The 20,586-nt window shown below is 41.6% G+C and overlaps 1 protein-coding gene across 2 annotated transcripts in view; it reads right to left on the minus strand.

Annotated features, from left to right (window-relative positions):
• The window catches only part of PALS2 (protein associated with LIN7 2, MAGUK p55 family member), a 59,632-nt gene extending 40,850 nt beyond the window's left edge, over positions 1 to 18,782 (minus strand). For both annotated transcript variants that reach the window (XM_066195643.1, XM_066195636.1), the window contains exon 1: positions 18,701 to 18,782. The gene's annotated coding sequence lies outside the window, so the exon portion shown is untranslated. The remainder of the gene's footprint in view (positions 1 to 18,700) is intronic.
• Between the last annotated feature and the right edge of the window lie 1,804 nt (positions 18,783 to 20,586).

The following is a 20,586-nucleotide window of genomic DNA, read 5'->3' on the forward strand; positions in this document are numbered from 1 at the left end:
AAGTTAAAGCACTTTAGAAAATACTTAGACTATGTCAACATATTCCTTAATAAAAAAGGAAAAAGATATTTAATTACACTATTATTATATCTAGCCCATTTTCCTATAGAAAGGAAACGACCCACCATGAAACACTTCCACAGGGAAGTGTTCAGTTAATTCAGCATCTGCTTAATTTCACTTAATTTTCTGCTGCATCCCAGCCTGAAGGCAAAAAATTTAGGACAGGAGTGAATCTGCAAACTTTGTACCATTTAAATGAAATTATCTCTGTCCCAGGACCTCAGTTTTCAATTTTACCTGATCACCTAGTACATTTTCCAAAAAAATTCACTTGAAGTTCATCCCTAAACTCTAATGCTCTCACGTCCACTAAACTAATCTCTCTCATGCACAAACCCTCATTTCTGCCCAAACAAACTTATTAGGAAGCAGTAAAAGCAATTCACTAAATTAATGATGTTCTAGTTCAGGGTGACTTGCAACAGGAAAATAAAAAAAAACTACCTTTGTCATATGACACAGTTCTTGCTTATTTTAAGGACACAGTCAAAGCTTCACCCACAAAGAAAATTTCCAAAACACAGTTGGAATGTTAATAGTGATGTAGTAGATAGAAAATGGCTTTGTCAAATTTGTTTGCTGAATAACACTGTTTATGTTTCTAAACAGTGAAAAATACCCCACAAAACCGTTGTGTTTTAATAAAGAAATGGCAAAATATGGCACATTAAGGGCTTACTTGATCTTCAAGAATGCTCAAAAACACATCTCTGTGGCTTCCCTAGTGAAAAGACTCCATTCTAAGCCTTTCTTTCAATTCAATGCAGTCAAGATTTACACAATTGCCTATTCACCACCCTCAACAGTTACGCTCCTTTAGTCCTTTGAAGGGTATGTTCAAGAACCCTGGAAAAGGAGTAAAAAGATCAGCTTGACACTTGTATTTTGAAGGGAACTGAAAAACTTTATGGAGTAAGTCACACTGCCCTTAGTCATGTGTTTTACCTCCTGGACTATTTCCCCACACTATGTTATCAGGATTTATTCATGATTTCAAGTGTTTATTGGAAAGTGGGAAATCAAATTTCAATTTTAGAATATCTAGGCACAATAACATCAAGAAAAAAATATTTTTAATTGTCTTGGGGCAGCTTGGATTAAAAATTACATGTTTTTAAGGAAACTGTCACTTTGAATGCTCTCTTTGAATGTTTGCCACCTTCACTTTAAAGTCAATTTCCAAGTTATTGCTGTAAACCCTGAATGACAGTGTTCTATGTTGTATAAGGTGGGCACAGGCAGCGAAACAGCAAAGGGTATCTTCAGAACTGTATGTGATGCATACTGACATGTTTGAAATTTTCTACTCCATTTCCTCAGAATACCAAGCTGGGTTTCATTAGGTTTTGCAAAGAACTTCTCAGTTTTCAGTCACGTACTCTACCACTCCAACTCAAGCAAGACCAAAGAGCTTTTAAGTAAATTTTGCACATTTTTCTGTTCAAATGTTTTGGCTTGTTTTTTGTTTGGTGGTGGGGTTTTTTTGGTTTTTCTTTGGGGGGAGGGAGGTGGTTTTTTATTTTTGTGAGGTTTTTTTTCCAAAGAAGCACTGGCAAATGCAAAGAGAGCTGAACTTTTCTTCTTGAATAGTTCACACCACTACAAAACTCAGTGAAGAATAATATCTGTCAAGGCTTTTCTCATTTTCTGAGACAGGCAAATTGCTGTAAATCTAAAAGCACTGATGTTTGAAACGACAACTTTTACTGATATGACATCATCTTTTATAATGGCTTCTCTTTTAAAAATGAGACCATGATGGAGCTTGGCTTTTTGACTGCATCTGAGCCATGAGAAAGCCTACAGCGGGGAAAAAAACCAAAACGTTGTAAAATAATGTCCTTCTCAACTTTAAACTGCGATGGCTGTTTCTTAAAAGCAGTTCATACACTCCCTCAATACACTAACTCTCTTCAAACCTATTTCTGCTGAAACAGTAAAAGCCACATTATCTTAGCTTCACTCAACTCCTTTGCTCTGTTGCTTCCCACAGTGCTTAGGGAGTCTCAGAAAGAGAAGAGTACGAGTATACGAGCAAGTACTAGTTCAACCCTTGTTGCGTTTTGACTATAAAATCATTCAAATCTGCAAATTTTAAGGCCCAGCTATCTGGGTATCAGTAGCCAGAACCACTTCTAATGCTATCCACAGAAAAGGAGAGGATTCCCAAAACAGCCTATTGAAGTCCTCCGATGTACCACCTGAAATGGTAGGTTAGGGGTCATGAGTCTCTGCGCCCAGCTTTGGAATTTCACTGCAATAGATAAATAATAATTCCATGTATCAGCCTTTCCCCAAGAAGGTTTTATGAAGTCCAGGTCCTGACCTGGAAAAGAGTAATTGCTTTGCCAAGCACCTTCAGCATGGCAGTTGAGAGGACTGTCTCATCACACCAAATAAATTCTCAGAGCAGTCAGTCCCATCCATGGCTCTTTCTGCCTATCTTACTCCCCAATGAATTCCTCTTTCCCTGAAGAGTACTGCGCCTGAGAACAATACAAAAAAAGATCAATGTAACCCCGTATCGATAAATTGGTTCTTTGGACACAACTAGTCTTAAGATTGCGGAATGATTTAACATTAAATTACCTTCAAGTTCCCAAGAAAACTTGAAAAGGCAAAAATGTCTTTTTCCATAACTTTCTGGGTGTTACAAGGTCAAAACTACATTGTTGCCAGTACTTATGAATGTCATTAAAACAAACCTAGTCCTATCTCAGCAGACAGGTTATACAACACAAGAGGTAGTAAGAAATAGATGGGTAGTCACTGTCTCCTACAAACTTGACACTGAAGTTAAATGGCCCCATTTTTCCTTAGGATTTTGAAAAGTCTGAAACAGAGCAAAGTCTAGGAATGCATTTCTAGAAGTATAAATTCCCTATTTGCAGAAAAAAATCAACCTGTTTCCTTATTTTTTGAATAATCATCGCCATTTCTTTCACTTTTCACTACGCTTTTCTCGAAGATGTGCCCAACATCCAAGTGGAATTTTGATTCTGTTTCAACTTCTCAGAAACCCTCTAAACAAGGCCCCCAGAAGACCTGCACACATTCCACTTGTCAAGTGGTAGAGGAAAAGTCCAAGACTGAGGACAGAACCTGGTTTCCGGTCTCTATTCAAAGAGCAGCTGACACTTTGCAGCAGCCCAGGCCTGCACTTCCCTAAGCCAACAGATCCTGATACATCAGCTACGTGCATCCTAAGAGTCAGCTACACACGTGTGCAAAGTTGTAAGGACGGACTCCTGGGCTGCAAGGACACATGCTGGACTTCAGCTTGCTTTTTAGACCAGTCAGGAAGGGAAAACAGCTTGAAGAAACATATCTAATACAGTAAACCACATGCAGGTAGACTCCCAAACACCTGTCCCTGGACAGATCTTTTTTAGTGGCACACTAAAGAAGGCACCAGCCCAGCAGCCTGGCAAGCACTTACTGAATTGCTGGTCCAACCTACTGACATGAGTTTGCACATTGAGACATCCTTTAGAAACATCAGATCATTGTGCCAAAACTTCCTTTGGAATACTCAGTTTGGAAGAAACCTCAGCAGTACTAACACCATATTGCTTGGAAAGGGACCTTTTTATTTTCATTAGCATCCTTTCCATAAATCAAGCTTACTGATGGCACTGAGTATTCCTGCACAGTAACTTGCCATGGTTTTATAGCAATCACATTTGATCCTGTAAGAAGGAATTTGTGTTCAATGACTGAAGCATTTGCAACGTGAAAGAAGCTTTCTCAGCTGCAGAAAATCTGGCAGAGGCTCTGTTTTTCCAAAGACAGTGTCAGGATTTAAATACCACATCACTTCTCAGTGTAAGTTTTCAGACCCAGACAAGCCAACTTTCACACAGAAGGAATCAACACTTGTTTTTTAATACCAGAGGGACTGCTTTGAATGAGCCCCTGCCAGTAGATCAAAAAAGAAGCCAAGTCTCTGTATTGAAAAAAATCTTTTCACAAATTAATTACCATGCCTCTGTCCAGAACAATGGACATCAAGGGCTATGAAGGATAAAGATTCAATCAGGCATGCATTATATTGGCTCAACATAGGATTAAATTATGGCTGAAAGGGTAGAGAATTAAAGAGTCTCATGATAATTTTTTGATACACACTCTAAGTACTTGAAACTCACTACAGAGTTACATAAATTTCACATGTGCTCAAAACTGTGATCTTCCTGTGCTTAATAAATGAATTGTTAGCATGTCAAACAAGTTAAACCAGAGGACATCAGGAAGATCTGCAATATCCTGGTCTTGTGTGCCAATCAGAAACTTAAACATCAACAGAAAAAGCTTCTTATCCATGCTAAATACCAACAGGATACTGTAGAACCCTTCTCCTGAAGGATTTTTACCAAAGCCTTACACTGTTCATTAGTTTTCCTAATTCTTTAAATAAAGTCCTTCACTCTGCAGGCAGTTCTTTTTCCAGAGAGACACCCTGAACCTGAAAAGGTACCTTTCTGTGAGAAAGGAACACTCACACAGTACTTTATCTGCACACATCAGAGCTCTCATTTGAAATTATCAGGAGGAGTATCTTAAGTTCAAGACTTAATAAAATGAATAAATAAGTATTAATTCTACTAGTCTTATTTTTCAGTTCTGGGGATTTCCAATGACAGGTGAATATGGATTTTTCTGTATGGCAGATACAGAAAAACAATGCAAAAACTGATAAAATGAGAAGTTTACAGTGCAGCACAAATCTGCTTCATGCAGCAGAGCTGCAAGACCCCCCCATAAATTTGAAGCGTGGAAATATCACTGCAACTGCACCCCAGACACGACTGCTTTTGCCAAACATTTTTACTTGAATCTACTGTGCTAACAGCAGAGCAATGCCATGCAATACACAATGTCCTGTGACTTTCAAGATTCCATAAAAGACACAGACATAACAAAACAGCCTCCCAAACAAATTCACAGCCACAGCACTTCCAACACCATGTGCAAATAATCCTCTATAAAAACTTGCTGACTTTAATCCTTTGAAGACTTTTGTCGGATTATATCTTGGGAGGGGTAGAAAATATATTCCAGTGAGTTTAATCACCGCCAAGATGCACAAATTCAAGATCATCTTAGTGTCAGATTATCTCTCATGGGGTTTTTGCAGCCATCAGAACACAGGCCTGCCCACATACCCCAACATCAGAGTTCAAATCATTTAGCCAAATACCCTACCATACAGAGAGAAGTTGGTCATCTCTCCAACACAGACACAAAAGTAAAATTTTGTTTGAGAGTGAAAAGTGCTGAACACCTATTAAATAATTAATTGTTTGAAAGTTTATCGAATAAAAGGGAAAAAATGGCTGGAAAGTAGGCAACACATTATGATGAAAACAAAAGGAACATACAGCAAAAGGAGTAGCTCAGTAGGAGAAGAAAAACAATGTGAAATGTCTTACATATTCCAGCTGATGGCCCAGGAAACCACACCTTGTCTGCCATTTCTGTACACAGTCTAGCACTACCCACATGGCACTTACAGTGTGCTGGAAGGGGTAGTGTTTCAATGTCACCTGCTCCACCTGTCTCCATGTACACAGACTGGCACTTCTCCTGGAAGTTGACATGATGCTTCTCCATTGATGAGAAAGAGAGGTTCCCCATGCTGAGTCCCTCACTGTGCCCCTCTTTCAGCCTGCTGCCTTTAAAAAAGTTAGTTAGACAATATTCCAGAGAAGTAGAATTTGCTAAAATATTACTGAAAAGGATTTAAGTGTAAGTTTAGCTGCAAGCAGGCAACCAGCCCCAGTGACTTCAAAATTAAAGCATCTGTTAAAGTTGATTTGGGAATTATGTTAAAAAAAAGGAACAAAAAGGAAGGAAGTGACCTACTTGAATGAAAGACTCATTCAGAGGTTTATATGTTCAGATCCCCTCAAAACAGGCTGACAAGAGGTATTTGCATATACTTCCTTAAGTACAAACTGTGAAATGTCCCACAGTATAACTCTTGATTAATCCATTAGGTTCATATAGACTCAAGGTTTTTCCACCATCTTTCTATTCCAGGCCCCTTTCTGTTCACACCAGAAAACACTCCTCCTGTTCCCTAAGTACACCCAAATGCTTAAGAATCAGAGTAGAGACTAAAACCAAAATGGCAGCTTAGCTGAAAAAAAACGAATGAGCAGCTTGAATAAAAGCAAACTGTGGTATGGACAATTCAGAGATCTTTCTGACATGTTTAAATTCCAAATTAAAATAGGATGGCCAAGATCTCAAAAGTCTCCTTATGACTCTTCACTTCTTTTGCCTTTCTTCATCCTTTTAACGCATGCAGAAGCTGCCAATGGACTCTAAAAACTACAGAACAGGATCTTTAGCAGGATTCTAATTTTTGTCACAGATAACTAAGTAGAGCAATTCCAGATAATATTAGCTGAGCTTTATGATGCATTCAACATCCTCAGATGCACAAGAGTATTTTTGGGCATCACTTGGAAAGACAATATTCCATGTACAGCTGGTAAATTTTGCTCCTTTTTTTCCTCCTATTTCTATCCAAGAAGCATATTCATGCTGCACTTTCTTAATTTTTTTTCCTAAGGATCTATTTCTTCAGCAAGAGAAAACACAAGCCTGGTCAAGCCTCACTTTCAAGGTTTTGAGAGTAGAAGTTAGATAAACCTTTGTCACTTCTCTGAGCAAGATGTATCAATAATTAGAGGAGAACCTGCCCTCTTGGTGCAACTCGGGATAAGAAAGGTCAGTCAATTTTTTCTGAACTCCACCTGTGTTGTGTTATATCTGTTCCATTTCTGTTGCATTATTACTTAATAAATTAAAAAACCCCTCACATAATTATTTGTTTTACCTACCACTATCAAAATCTCTTCTCCAAAGAAGAAAGAGCACCTATAAAAGCCTAGACCAAGCTCTTGGTAATGGAAATGCTCTTATTTTTATATGCTTCCCAACTTCTGTCAAGCCTGAGAGCTTCCACATTCCACTCAGGCCAAACTGAGGGTTTGTCAATGATCACACTTTCTATTAAAAGATAACACGAAAGTCACTTGAAAAAGTATTTTTTAAAATCTTTTTAGAGAACTGTATTGGCACATTGCTTCGTTACTGCCTCCTTTACCAAGGAAAGGATCAAACATGAGAACTGTGACTTTTACCAGTGAGTGACAAGATTATGACAGCCTGGAAAGTAAAGGGGAAAGACCTCTTTACATCTCTCAATCCTTGACACCACACTTCCAGCAGGTAGTAGAAACTATTTCTGTAACACTAAGTCTTTATTCTGTATGGAAATCATTGCTTGGATTCTAAGCTCTCATATCAAGCTGATTTCACTTGAAAACAAATCTCCAGTTCACTGTTAACACAGGACGATCTAGAATGCCTGACTTCATTCTCGTGCCTCACATCACAAGACTGAACCTAGAAGCTTTAAAGTCATTGTTTATTGCTGTAAAACTGAAAGTGTTTTCCAAGTGATACTGATCTAAAAAACTGCTAGCTACATGTAGAATGACTGAAGTGAGTGAGGGAAAGATGAGCCAGCTGCTTCAGCTTGCTCCCAATTCTGTGTATAGATAGATACAGGACAATGTGAAGGGAGACGTTAGGAAGGAGCTTTTTAATCACAGCAATTGAGACAGTGACGTTTCCTTATTACCTATGCACTTCCACAGATCAGCTGAACATGCTTCCAGGCACAGGATACCCCAGACTGTCAGGCAAACTTGAAAGAGCATTTCTATTGCTAATGGAGAATTCTTCCCCTTGGCTTCAGACCACCACCTTTTATCAGCCCAGACATGTAACTTCAAAGGACTCAGTAACCAAACACCCCAAAATTCAAACTATTGGAATGTTCTTCCTTTAATCCCAACACACTTTATCTGTGTTTATTACAACCCCACACAGAAGGCAGAAGAACCTTTAAAACCACACCACACCTAGCCAAGGCTTAGGCCCACCTTATATAAGGTGCCGGTGTGGAAGCCAGGATCAGAGGGAACATGTCACATGGAGCAGCGAGATTTTTGGAGAGCGGGTAAAAATGTAAAGAGGCAGACAAGCTCCAGTGTTTGGAGGCTAAACATCTATTCCTGCTCTTTCACCTGGACACATCATTAGGCAGAACGGAGCAATGGCCCACAAGAGAACAACCTGTGGGTATCCTGGTCAGTCTGACATGCTTCCTAAACCAAATTATGGGTAATCATTAATCTGCTGCAAACTTGCCACTAGCTCTGTTACCAAAACAGGAACTAATAGTGGTTCAATCTTCACAGAAGGCTCCAGTGCTGCACATATCACATCTCAGTTATCAAGCACTTCAGCCAAAATCCATTGTCAATTATTTAAAGAAACTAAACAGTAATCCAATCCAAGGATAAGAGTTTCTCATGTTTAATCAAACAGATCTCCAGTGCACTCCAGCAATTTATGTATGAATACTAGTCCATTAAGAAGTTGAGACCAATTTTGAAATAGAAGTGTCTTGAATGGTAAAAGCAGCCAACACAAATTACATAAACAATCCACAACCTAATTTAATTTAAAATTATCTTCAGGTTAAATATTAGCCAGATTCTGGGAGATTACCTTGGGAAAACATTATGTATGCTTACTTTGCTTTTATGCTTTCCTAGGCGGTTTATGGATGCTGGGCTTTCTGTTTACAGACAAGCATTCTTTATTTTAAGATACACATGTATGCATATATATACATCCACACACATCTTAACACATATATATATATATAAATCTACAATTTATTAAAAATTTCTAGTTTTTCTGTATGTTACCATACATGTATGCAGTCATGTGCACACATACAAACAAAATAAAATACAGATATTTTTAAAGGGCATTTAAAAGACAGACTATGACTTCCCATCCATCACTGGCAACAACCCTGTCCAGTTCAAATGAGCAATGTCCTAACACAGAGCAAGATCACATCAAACAAGAGAAAGTTCCTGATGCAGGGTCTTTCTTCAGTGCAGTATTAAAAAGAAGGAATCTTTTTCTTACAGATAGCCACACCCACAGCTGCTACCATGTGCCTGCCATTTCAGGAACATGCATTCTCTCATGGATATTGGCTCACTAATGACTTGCAGAAGAGCAGAGAAAGAAGAAAAATGGCAAATGTGTAATCTGTTCTCTGCTCAGGGATGGACTTCCTGGACACCTTCAAGTCTCAGGCCTTTAGCATTATCAGTCATTCTGCTGTCTCAGTTTTCAATCCCCTCTGCAAAGCTATCAAGTCTTTTTGGAAGCTGCTAATTTGCAGGCCCAGGGCAATTATATAAGATGTTATTTTAGTCATGAATAACGCATGAAATTTTGGATTCTGCTGCTGTTGCACATAAGCACAATGAATTCTTCACCAGTTTTTGGATAATGATGTCTAAGCACTTGGGGACCACGTTATGCTTCTTTATCCCTATCTGGAAGCTGAATTTAAGGCTTCCCAGACACGATTTTTTCTGGCCCCAGCTTCTTCTCATCAAGAAACATCCATGTCTTCTGTCTTCTTGAAAATCTGCTCAGAAATAACATCAATAGGAACTCCTGATAGATTCTGCATGGTTTCAAACGCTGTACTGCATGTTAGAAGGAGCTGGATGGACCTTCAGTCTGACCCAATGATAGTTCTTATTATTTGAAAAGCTACTGTATTCCATGGGACCCAAGTACTTCCAGGTTTGCAATGGATTTATGAGTTATGTAGCTGGGCTGCAGGACTTCACTGACAACACAAGTAACAAGTTTTACCCTTTAACATTGTATTTACTTTTGCATTAGTACATAATACTCCTGCACTTTGATACCAGATGCCAACTGTAGAACTAAAATTACTGCCTCCACAGATATCCTGGCTAGTTTGTATTCAACACTAACAGGAAGTCATACTCTGAGACCTCAAAACACCAAAGATTTTCTTCTATTTCAAAAGAGCACCATATTATTATAAGGCTAATTTACAAATTAATCTCTGTAGTCTTCTCTGATCTACTGCTAAAGTGCATTGCTGCTTCTTAAAGTAAAATCCAAATACAAACAGGTCATTTATATAAATGCATTTGCATCCAATCGTGGTTCACAAACATCTACCCAGAGATTTGCCCTTTCTGCTGAAGTTCATGAAGAAAATAGGAAAAACATTTTCCTGACTATCTCCCCTGACTAACTCTGCTCCTCTGTTTATTTCACACTGACTGGCTTTCTGTCCAAAGATTTTGTAACAGAGGTAAAAGTAGTAACTTGCTTTATTCATGAAGCTTACTGCCAAACTATTGGAAACATTTCAAACCCAGAACTCTGGAAATACAGATTTAACAAAAACATTGCTCTAGCTAGGCTTGGTTAAATGTCACAGCTGAAAGATTTAAGTGTGCTTACTCTCTGCTTATTAAGTAAATATTTCCAGTATTTCCAAATTAAGGAACTCTACAACTGAGACTAACCAAATAGAGCATGAGCTGTGTGAAGCTGAGGAGCAGAACAGATACCTACCTGAAGGAAATAAAGTTATGGGTGAAAAAAAAAGTTAATGTTAACCTTTCAAATGCAAGTATTCTTAACTTTCCCAGTCTAGTTACAAGGAAGCATAATAAGCATTAAAAGTGGTCTAAATTTTGAAGTAATTACAGAAAAATAAAACTCAATGTATTAACTCACCCTGGAGGAAAAAACAGAGTAATCTAATTCAAACTAGTCTATCGCTGTCCAGAGAGATTACCTCCTGGAAGTACAGTAATTATATTTGTAAAGTAAAATCATTTATGCCTGGGGTAGGGAAGCCCAAGGGATTTTATTTTTTTTATTATTATTTGAAATGTGTAAGAGCTTTATAGTGACATCCATAATGAGAAAAGAGCTTTATGCACAAAAGCACACATTCTGTGTAATGGCCTTCATCAGAAGGGGTAAACAGGTAAGTGTAACAGGTATAACTGTGTCACACCAGATGTCCCATGAGCACACACACAGTGGCACTTTTCCCTATACGGCCCATACATTCTAAGCTAAGTTGCAGATTGTTCTCAAACTTATTACACAAGCATTTTTTGACAAATTTGTAATTTAACTAATTCTTACAATTCTAAAGAAAGGATTCTTAATAGTTTCACTGAATGTTTCTCTATGTAGTTTTTTATCTAGTGCCTTACAAATATAATTACTTTAAAAAACCCAACCAAACACTACATTCTTACGAGCTCAAACTTATTTAAATGTCTTAGTTTAACAGGACTCCAGTAATAGCAAGACCTAACAGTACCATTCTGACAGTCTCACTGTCATACAAAACCCTCAAAACAGTTGAGTGTGGTCAAACAAGGCCTAACTTCGGTCTTGTCTACAAGAGAACTCTACCAAGAGCCAGAATTTCATGGTTTGAACAGTTAAAAAGAGACAAAGTAAAACAATACCAGAAACTTAAAATCATCTATGAAGCAGTTATCTCAGAAATTTCAAATTACAAAAATGCCCCTTCAGACCTTCCACTTTATGACAAGTCCACCTGCTGAGCAGTCCACCCTTCTCTTTTCCATCTCCTATTCATTAGTACCAATGAAGTTCTTCCTTCTGAAGGCCCCCGCTGCTTTCCTAAACAGCATGGGACCCGATGGAAGATGGAGAACTATGTACTAAACTTGGTAAGAATTACACATTTCTTTCTGCTGCTGTTTAGTCAGTATGTGCTGTTTGCAGAGCTGTTTGCCAAGATTTGACACAGTTAAATGTGCACGCTTCAATTCATAGCTAATAAATTCTGTTCAGCAATAAACCTGCCTGCTTCCCGACCACAGCACAAACAGTCCCAGCAGAGACTGCACCAATCTCCCCAGCTAACAGACTGCTGGATGGGAGAATCATTTTTTTCATCCAACTACAAGAGCAAGACTTCTAAGTGAATCAATTTTTGGCAACAGCAATTTTTTTTTTTTTTTTTAACGAATTTAGCCACTTATTTGTTAAGAAGCACCAGGTTATTTATCAGTGTACTCAGCTGAGCAAGCAGGCATCCCTGCCTTCTGTCACTTGCCCGGTGCGGTGCCCCGGCGGCCCCGGGCCCATCCCGGCGCCGCTGTCCCGCTGTGGCCACTGGAGGGCGCGCTTGAGCCGCCTTTCCCAGCCGACCCGGCGCGCTCGGGCTCCGCACTCGGAACTCGGAAATCATTAAATACAAAACCCTTTCCTGCCCCTTTTTAACAACAGTCAAAGCCTCTTACCTTCTCGCCAGTGTACACACCCAGTTCATCGAGCACTCCAATAGCACGATTTCTAACAATGGCTGGATCCCTAAGACTTATCTATTTGGAGCCAGTGGTGTGTGTGTGGAATACAAAGGACGGATGGATGGATTTATTTTCTTATCAAATTATGTGTCAAACTCAAGAGACAATTCAACTCTTCGGTGCTCTCATACCCCTTTCTCTTTGTGTATTTATGGCCAGTCCTCAAAACTGCCCAAACCTTATAATTAACCTTATTTGTGCCCTCCAGCAGCGGGACCATGAAGCAGCCGTGAGGGTTCTCAACCATCAAGCGGAGCAATTCAAGCGCAGCCATCGCCGCTCTGCCACGAGGTAACGTTACCCAAGGGCTGATTAAAACCCAGCGACACAAGTTACACCAGTTCATCTTGCTTCCCAAAGCACAGGGACTCAAAGGCAGGGTGTCCATTTGATCCCTCTTGTGACAAGACACCTGTGAGATTATCACAGAGCTAATGATGGACAACTCTTCTCACACAACAGGCTTACACCCAGGTTGAACTTTATCCATGAAGTAAGTGGATAAAGCTATGAAAGAATGAAACAAAATTCATAAAGCCGAAACCAGTGTTTCGCTTGAGAGGAAGCCTCAGTTGAACACTGCTTTAAATACCACACATAGCAATGTACACCCAGAGCTTGTCCTCAGGGAAGATCGTGTAAGACAAACGCTAACTACATCAAGCAACAAGCTCCTGGAATTTCTTAAAATACTGCAAAGATTAAATCTGTATAAGGAAGCTTCAATGGTCAGAAGTGACCAGAATTAAGCACTGCTCATCCCATTTTGCTGTTTAGTACCAAATTTAGTGTAAGCCAGTAGATCTGAGAAGAGGCACTGACTGTCTGCCTGATTTGAATTCAGATGACTGAATTCCCTCCTGTCACACACTCCATGAACATTAAGTTTCACTTACCAACTTCTCCCTGCCTGCATGTTCTTTACTGAAGAATGCGTGAACTGAACTTTCAGTTGTTAATTACAGCTCCTTCTAATGATCTGAAGAATGTGTGAGAAGCTGTAAGCAGCAGTATGACTCCAGCAAAATTAATCATGTTCAAGCAATTTCTGTGCAGCACCCTTGTCCTTTGCTACGGCATAACAGCTCACAATAGAGCAAGTCAGAATAGCCTGGAGAGGAGAAATAAACTTTTCTTTCACTTCATTTGCTAGAATACAGTCTGTCTTCCCCCGTCTGAGAACTTCTGCTGCATAAGAAGTTCCATCTTGCCAAAAAGACCTCTGTAAACTTCAACAGAGCATCAGGAAAGGCATGGGGTGGAATTTTAATACGACACGTAAAGGCTGACTTACCAATTGGCCCATGACTTGTTAAAAAATAAATCAACATCACATTAAAAGTTGTTGATATATTTTACATACAAAACCTCTGAGATGATCACTGCAGTCAGATTTCTGAACAATTAATGAATGAACATAGAATCAAATATTTTTAAAAATTTATCATGGAATGGAATAACACAGTCAGAATGGCTGATAAATCTTTCTTTTATTCTCCTGCTGATTTACTTGAGGGCTCCCCTACCTTGTGTTACTGGCTTTGACAAAAAAGTTTATCCAATCTTTTTACCCTCAGTCCATTTACCCTCAATCTACTTTCCTCCATCCTGTGTTTGGATATTTGAAAAGGTATCACTTAAACTTTTCATTAATGCATATTTGACCAGTGGGTGGAGATAATGAGAAAATTAAATCCAAACTATTTGAAAAGCCACTCTTATTACAGAAGCAATATTTGAATGCCAGACTCTTTCAGTAAGAGGCTTAAGTAAACGATCTTAAAATAAAAATCTGAACTTTTTCTTGCATCCTAATTTTCATTATTTCAACAGTATCTTGACAAAATGTTTGCAATCATAATGTAAAGCCTTAAGCTTATCTGAAATCAACAGTTGTGTCTCCACCTACTGGAAAAGTGAATTTAACTGAAACAGTAATTTGATCCTTTGGGATCTGGGTAAGCAGAAGCTGCAAGAGGAGCAATGTTTTTGTGTAAGATACAAAGAATTCGTGTGTGTCATGTGTCATGTTTTGTGTCCCTCTCCCCCCAAAACAAGTTCATAGAAACCACTGTCATTCTCTGCAGTAAACATGGATTTCACTGAGTCCTTACTCTCAAACAGTTCCTTGTCAGAATGTAGAACTAGTCAATATTCTTAAAAGACATGTAGAGGTAATTTACTAAATAACATTTGTTGCTAGTAAAATCTGAAATGTCATCTAATTTCAGAATCTTTCTAATTTCCACCATGGTTTCATGAGACCTGGACACTAGAATGAGTTCTTTCAATAACTGATGTGTAAAACGCATGGAATGGTTGCTAATATGAAACACTGGTAGTATGAAACACCTTTTTCTTTTAAGCCACAGACCTTGAAAATAATTAAAACATGATGATAAGAGTAGACATTCCATTTTTCAATTCTTGTTTTTATTATTTATCAAAGGTTGTGAAATTACTGTAACTTCAAAGACTCTAATTAACCCAAAATAGGAGTGTAAATGTTTACATATGGAAAAAAACCCTGTCCTAACCTCTCTATCTTTTTTTTTTTCGGTCTCTATCATCCTTGTAAGAGTGACATCAGCTATAACTATATAACTCAGGCTTGCTTAATTCTGAAAAAAAAGCAATTTGAAGCCACAGGATAGCACATTACCATCCCCATGCTTTGCTGTACTGCAAGTTTGCTATAGTATAACCTGAGATCCAACTGCAGCTGCTTATAATGCCCATGGAATCACAGGAGCCCTCTACGAGTATCTATGAGCAGCACATCTGTATTTCAGCCTGTCCCCTGCATGTCACACTGAACTGAACTCACTCTTCTCCAGCAGCCTCCAGGAGCTTCTTCTCTTGTGGGGGACAGTGAAACCACTTTTCCCTCTCACAGACTTGCTCTTAACCCCACCATCATATTCTATGTCATATCCCCCCACAAATAAGCCAAATAGTGTCTGTACCACTCCAGCTGCAGGATGCTGCTAAAAATTCAGGTTTTTACACATGTGCAAGGCCAACCCTTCCAGGTTTTATCCATTTTCAGTTTAAGCACAGAACATGACGGGGCATTTTATTTTAACATTTTATTTTAACATATGTGAGCTTTTCATCCTGTCACATCTTGAGAGTATTATTCCTGCCACATCTGCATGGAGACATTCACAATCCCAAGTGCATACCTGTCTCTTAAGCAAAAAGAAATTCCTCCCACTTCTTCTTCAGCGCGAGAAAAGATTCACAGATCCTGCACAGAGGATCAAAGGGCACTCACAAGCCCGGGACAGTCACACCCAGTGAGAACTTTAAATCACTTTGCAGAAAGTATGGGTTTAAAGAAGGACACTGAACTTTCAGAAAATGGCATTCAAGCTACAGTTTCTACAAACAAATACGTTTAGAACAACACAAGAATTCAGGGACTGAGTCACTGTACAAAGAGACTCACACTAAAGAGTCTTTTGCATATCATTTTAGTACTATGAAGTTTTCTCCAGATCACTGACCTCTGTTCCGGCACAGAGAAATACCAAAGACATGGACTTAACAGCAAGCTAGAGCTCGATGCTGACCGAAGATACCCAGTGTTTGAGGACAATGCTCTGATCACACTCGTAACAACTTAAAGTCAAATTATGTGATTGATTACTTGGTTTTCCTGCTTTTACTATGGTTAAATATCAACTAAAAATCCCCAAACTGGTCATACATACTGCCAAGATTTCTGGTTTTTTTCTACCTCCCTGAGGTTTACATACATGCAAATTCAAAAACAAAAACAAAACAAAACAAAAAAAAAAAAAAAAAAAAAAAAAAAAAAAGGAAAATAAAGATCAGATTAAAATTTTATGCTCTAAATAAGGAATGTCCTAAAAGTCAGAGCTCTTGCAGATATTCACCCTATTAGCCTTTGTTAAGACTCTTTCATATTATTCAGGCACATTTTCATTACTTCCTTTCTTATTTTTCTTTTATTAAAAAAAAAAAGAAAAAAGAAAAAAGAAATTATAGAATGATTTAATAGCTTTCACTATTTTTTTAAAGAAAAAAAAGGCACAAGGAGGAGGTAGTTCAAAAAAGGTCCAACTGCACATATGTTGCAACAGCTTTTCAATCATTTTAGACTTAGAGTATGCAGTTGGCCCGCTAATAGAGCAGCATAACAGATACCATTCCACAGAGCTAGTACAGTATATTTGTCAATAATTTCCATATTAATTAGATCTCAACAAGACAAGCTGAAAGAGCAGTGATCCATAATTCCTTGAATTCTGGGTGCTTGCATTTGCTTCAGATCTGAATGCACACCCTTTTGGTTAGATGTCAAAGATTACATTAAAAAAACAAGCAAATAAACAAAAAACTCCAAAACCTAAACAACAAAGTAAAAACCTAGCAATGCTACCAGCGTTGTGATACCACACCTCAGTACTGCAGATTTTTCACAGCAACATAGATCTTAGGTAATCTATCTAGTGCAATACTTTGAGAACAAATTAAGGACACAAGATCATCAATTCCAAGCATTTCAAGGGAGGGAAGAGGAAACTAAAGATTTCTCTGAAGGGTCCTTTAAAAATCCCATTTAAACGAGCTTAAACTAGACTCCAATTGTCAGCACTTTAGCTAAATGAGAATTTTCTCTACGTCCTTTCCAAATAATTTTTTGGCAGATGTATGGTCCAGCCTCGTGTCAAACTGTTAAAAGCCAACCACCTCAGCAGAAATAAAAGGAAACATTAGGATGCTAGTGTCAACCCAACCAGTTTAGCAGACACTATATGTTCAGAAGCAGCATGCTAAGATTTCAAAGCCTCCTCTAGTCCGACATCTATTTATAGCTGCCCAGTCTCTGTTCAATTTCTTGCAGCCTCTGCTCCTCTCAAAGCCAAGTGGAAGAAGTTGAATGGATCTAATCCTGGGCCTTGTGCTGCAAGACGGCCAGAAGATCTGCACCTCTCCCCCAGCAAACTCACGGGCAGGGAACCCAGGTGGCAGAAGAAGAGACTGGTGGAACCTACACAGGAGCCAAACCCACGGGATAAACCTTCCCCCTCTGTTTCAGGCACACACACAAGTTGCCAGTAATGAACCCCATCAGCATCAGAGCTTCAGCAAAATATACCAGTCTGCTTCCTCCTCAACACCGAGCAACAGCCTAAGCCAGCTGCCTTTCAAGCCAAGTCAGAAGCAATCTAAGCCAGCTTTGACCCCCGGACAGCAGCAATGTCATCCAAGCACCTTCCCACCTACAACGCTACTACTGTACATTGCACCTTCCTCAAAGAAACTCAGAGGCTGCTGGCTCTTTTTCCCGTGCATCTCTACCACCCGGCCATGCACCATGCACCGTTCTTTTAAAGCACCGATCCAGGTCGGCTCTCCCTCATCTCCATCAGATGTCACATCGCGGGAAGGGTGCAGATATCTTCCTGCATAGAGAGCACAACGCCACAGGCTGAACTCCGCTCCGAGCTCCGCACATCCATCCCTGGTGCCTCCTCTCCTCCACCTACACCCACTTGCCTGTAGTACTCGCACAACGACCGAGATGACAGCGCTGCTGGAAACTCCTGCCCACCTGATCACAACCACATTTTCGCCCCTTTCCCCAGTCAGAAGCAGACGGAAGGGGAGGGTTGACTTTCTCGGGTAGAAAATAGGCAGGGAAATGCCGGGGCAAGAGACCAGGAGAGGAAAAATCACCCCAAAGGGAGAGGAGATAATCCCCGAGAGGCGAGGCTGCGGAGGAGCATAAACGCGGAGGGAGGGACAGGGACAGCGAACCGGAGGGGATAATCCGGCAAAGAAGGGGGGAGATAATCGCCTCGGAGCGGGGAGGTGGAGGATCCCGGAGAGGGAGGGGCGGGAAACCTGATAATCTCCAGGAGGAGAGAAAATACCGGGAAAAGGAGTGGGGGAAGGGGGGTGGGCGGGTGGATAATCCGGAGCGGCAGATGAAGCGCGAGTCTCCCGGGGACGCATCCGGAGGCGGGAGGAGGAGGGTTAATCCCCGCTCTGGGGGCAAAAATCCCTCTTCCCGGACTCCGGCGCTGCCATGTTCGCTCCCCTGCAGGCCCGCCCAGCCCCGCTACCTGCGGACGGCTCTTCCCGCCTCACGCCACACGCACACGGGGCGCCTCCGCTCCCGCCGCCGGCTCGAAAGGCTCGGCCGGGTTGGCTGCGGGACCCCGCCTCCCACCACCATGTCCCCGCCGGCTGGGAGGGACGGGAAAACCGAGCAGCCGGGCAGGCGAACACTCCCTCCCTCCCTCACTCCCTCCCTCCCTCCCCCTCGTCGCGCACGCGATCTCCCCGCCGGTACGGGAACTCACCGGCCGGCACCGACTCTCGCCGCTCCCCGTCCCCTCCTCCCTCAGCGGGCGCCGCTCGGCCCCATGGACGATCTCGGGCGCGCGGGGCTGCCGGAGGGACGGCGCGAGCCGGAGGTGCCGCCGCCGCTCTGCGCCCGCCTCGGCGCGCGCCGCCGGCGTGGCTGTGGCACGCGCTCCCGCCGCCGCTCCTCCGCCCCGCCCACCCCCGGCGAGCGCGCGCGCGGCCTCCGCGGCAGTGGCGCGCGAGCGCCTCTCCCGCTCCCGCCCGGGGGGAGCGCGCGCGGCTTTGCCTCGCCCCCCCCCCCCTTCCCCCGCTTGAGCGAGCGAGCGAGTGAGCGAGTGTGAGAGTGTGAGAGTGTGAGAGTGTGAGGCGGCGAGAGCGAGAGAGCGAGTGTGTGGGAGTGCGCGTGACTGCGCGTGTCACAGGGTGCGTGTGCGAGCGCCTGTGTGCCCGCGTGTCACGGGCTGCGTGTGCCTGTGTGAGAGCGCGTGTCTGTGCGGCGGCGCGGGGGGGCGGCGCGGGGCCGCGTGGGGACACGCGCGTGTTCGTGTCAAAGCACGCGTCCGTGAGGGCCGCCGTGGGTGGTGAGCGCCGCCGAGCGAGGAGGGAGAGAGCGGGCCCGTGTGCGGGCGTGCCCGTGCCCCCTCGCCGTGTCCCCGCCGGTACTCCCGGAACGGGCTTCGGGCTCTCCCCGGTCCCAGTCCGGAGGGGGATACGTGGCGCTGCCTGCTCAGTCGCCGAGTGCGAGAAATGCTGCAGAGAAGTCACACATTTCAGAAGGGAAAGGGAAAATAGGGAGTTTGCCCTGATGCCAATAACCTGCAAGACCACTTAAATGGAAGTAACACTGGGGAAAGCTATTTCCCCGCACTTCTGGTCACTGTTTAAACATTTCGTTTGTTTTGAACAATGATTATATAGAGCAGCTCTCACTTTTTGTTTCAGGGGAGGCTCTCACCTTTGGATACTCATGAACTTAGGGAAATTTGGGTTGCACACGGCCAGTCCTCCATGCAGAATTCTCCCTAACTAAAGCTAGATTTTTTTTGATTTTCACCTAAGGGTAAAATGTGCTCCAGAAACAAAATGCTCATATCCAAAACAATCTGTCATTGCTCAGCTTGTTTTCATTCACTTATTCCTCCTCATACCGACTTTGCTGGAAATTTTTGAATCCAAGCATACACTTTAACTGCAATCTGCATAATTACGTTGTTTTAAGAATGCCTGGTAGCCCGGTGTGACATAAGGTAAACCTTCATAGCAAGCTGTCTGCAATTCACACTGGCTTTTTCTTTGGGAGCCATTGAGGAAAAGGGAAAGTCAGAGCTATGAGGGGGCAGAGTTCTAGCAGAAAATCCACTAGTTACCCATTTTCCTGTTAATGGGGTCAGATTCTGCTTTCCTACCAGATAACGACGAAACTGATTGCTGTGCCACCAACAATATCAAAATAAAGCAGCTGATATTTATGATGGGCATAATTACAGAAACTGTGGAACAGCAGCCAGCAGGTGAAAAACCTCTCAGATTGTCCAATAAAGTTGCATCAAGTAAATGAGATCCTGTGCACCTCATCTTAGGAAAACAGCATGTAAAATTCCTTTAGGAATTATTTTTACTTACTCTTCAAATTACAGTAGCTACCCTGTGCTGAGAGCTTCATAGGCATGTGGAATTACACATCCCCAGGTCCAAAAAGCTTACAGCCCTCCTGCAATTTCTCAGTAAAAAAGTCCAAATTGAACATATTTTTGGTAAATTGCTTCACAAGCAGTTATCTTTTCCTTGTTAAACTGAAAGGAAACTTAAAATGGCATGAGTGATTCTAAGCAACATAATGACTTATGCCACCCTTTCGGTGTTTGAGCTCCAGTAGCTATGA

Source organism: Chamaea fasciata, unplaced genomic scaffold, assembly GCF_029207755.1.
Source record: "Chamaea fasciata isolate MVZ Bird 193981 ecotype frontalis unplaced genomic scaffold, bChaFas1.0.hap1 SCAF_1, whole genome shotgun sequence".
Classification (NCBI taxonomy): Eukaryota; Metazoa; Chordata; class Aves; order Passeriformes; family Sylviidae; genus Chamaea; species Chamaea fasciata.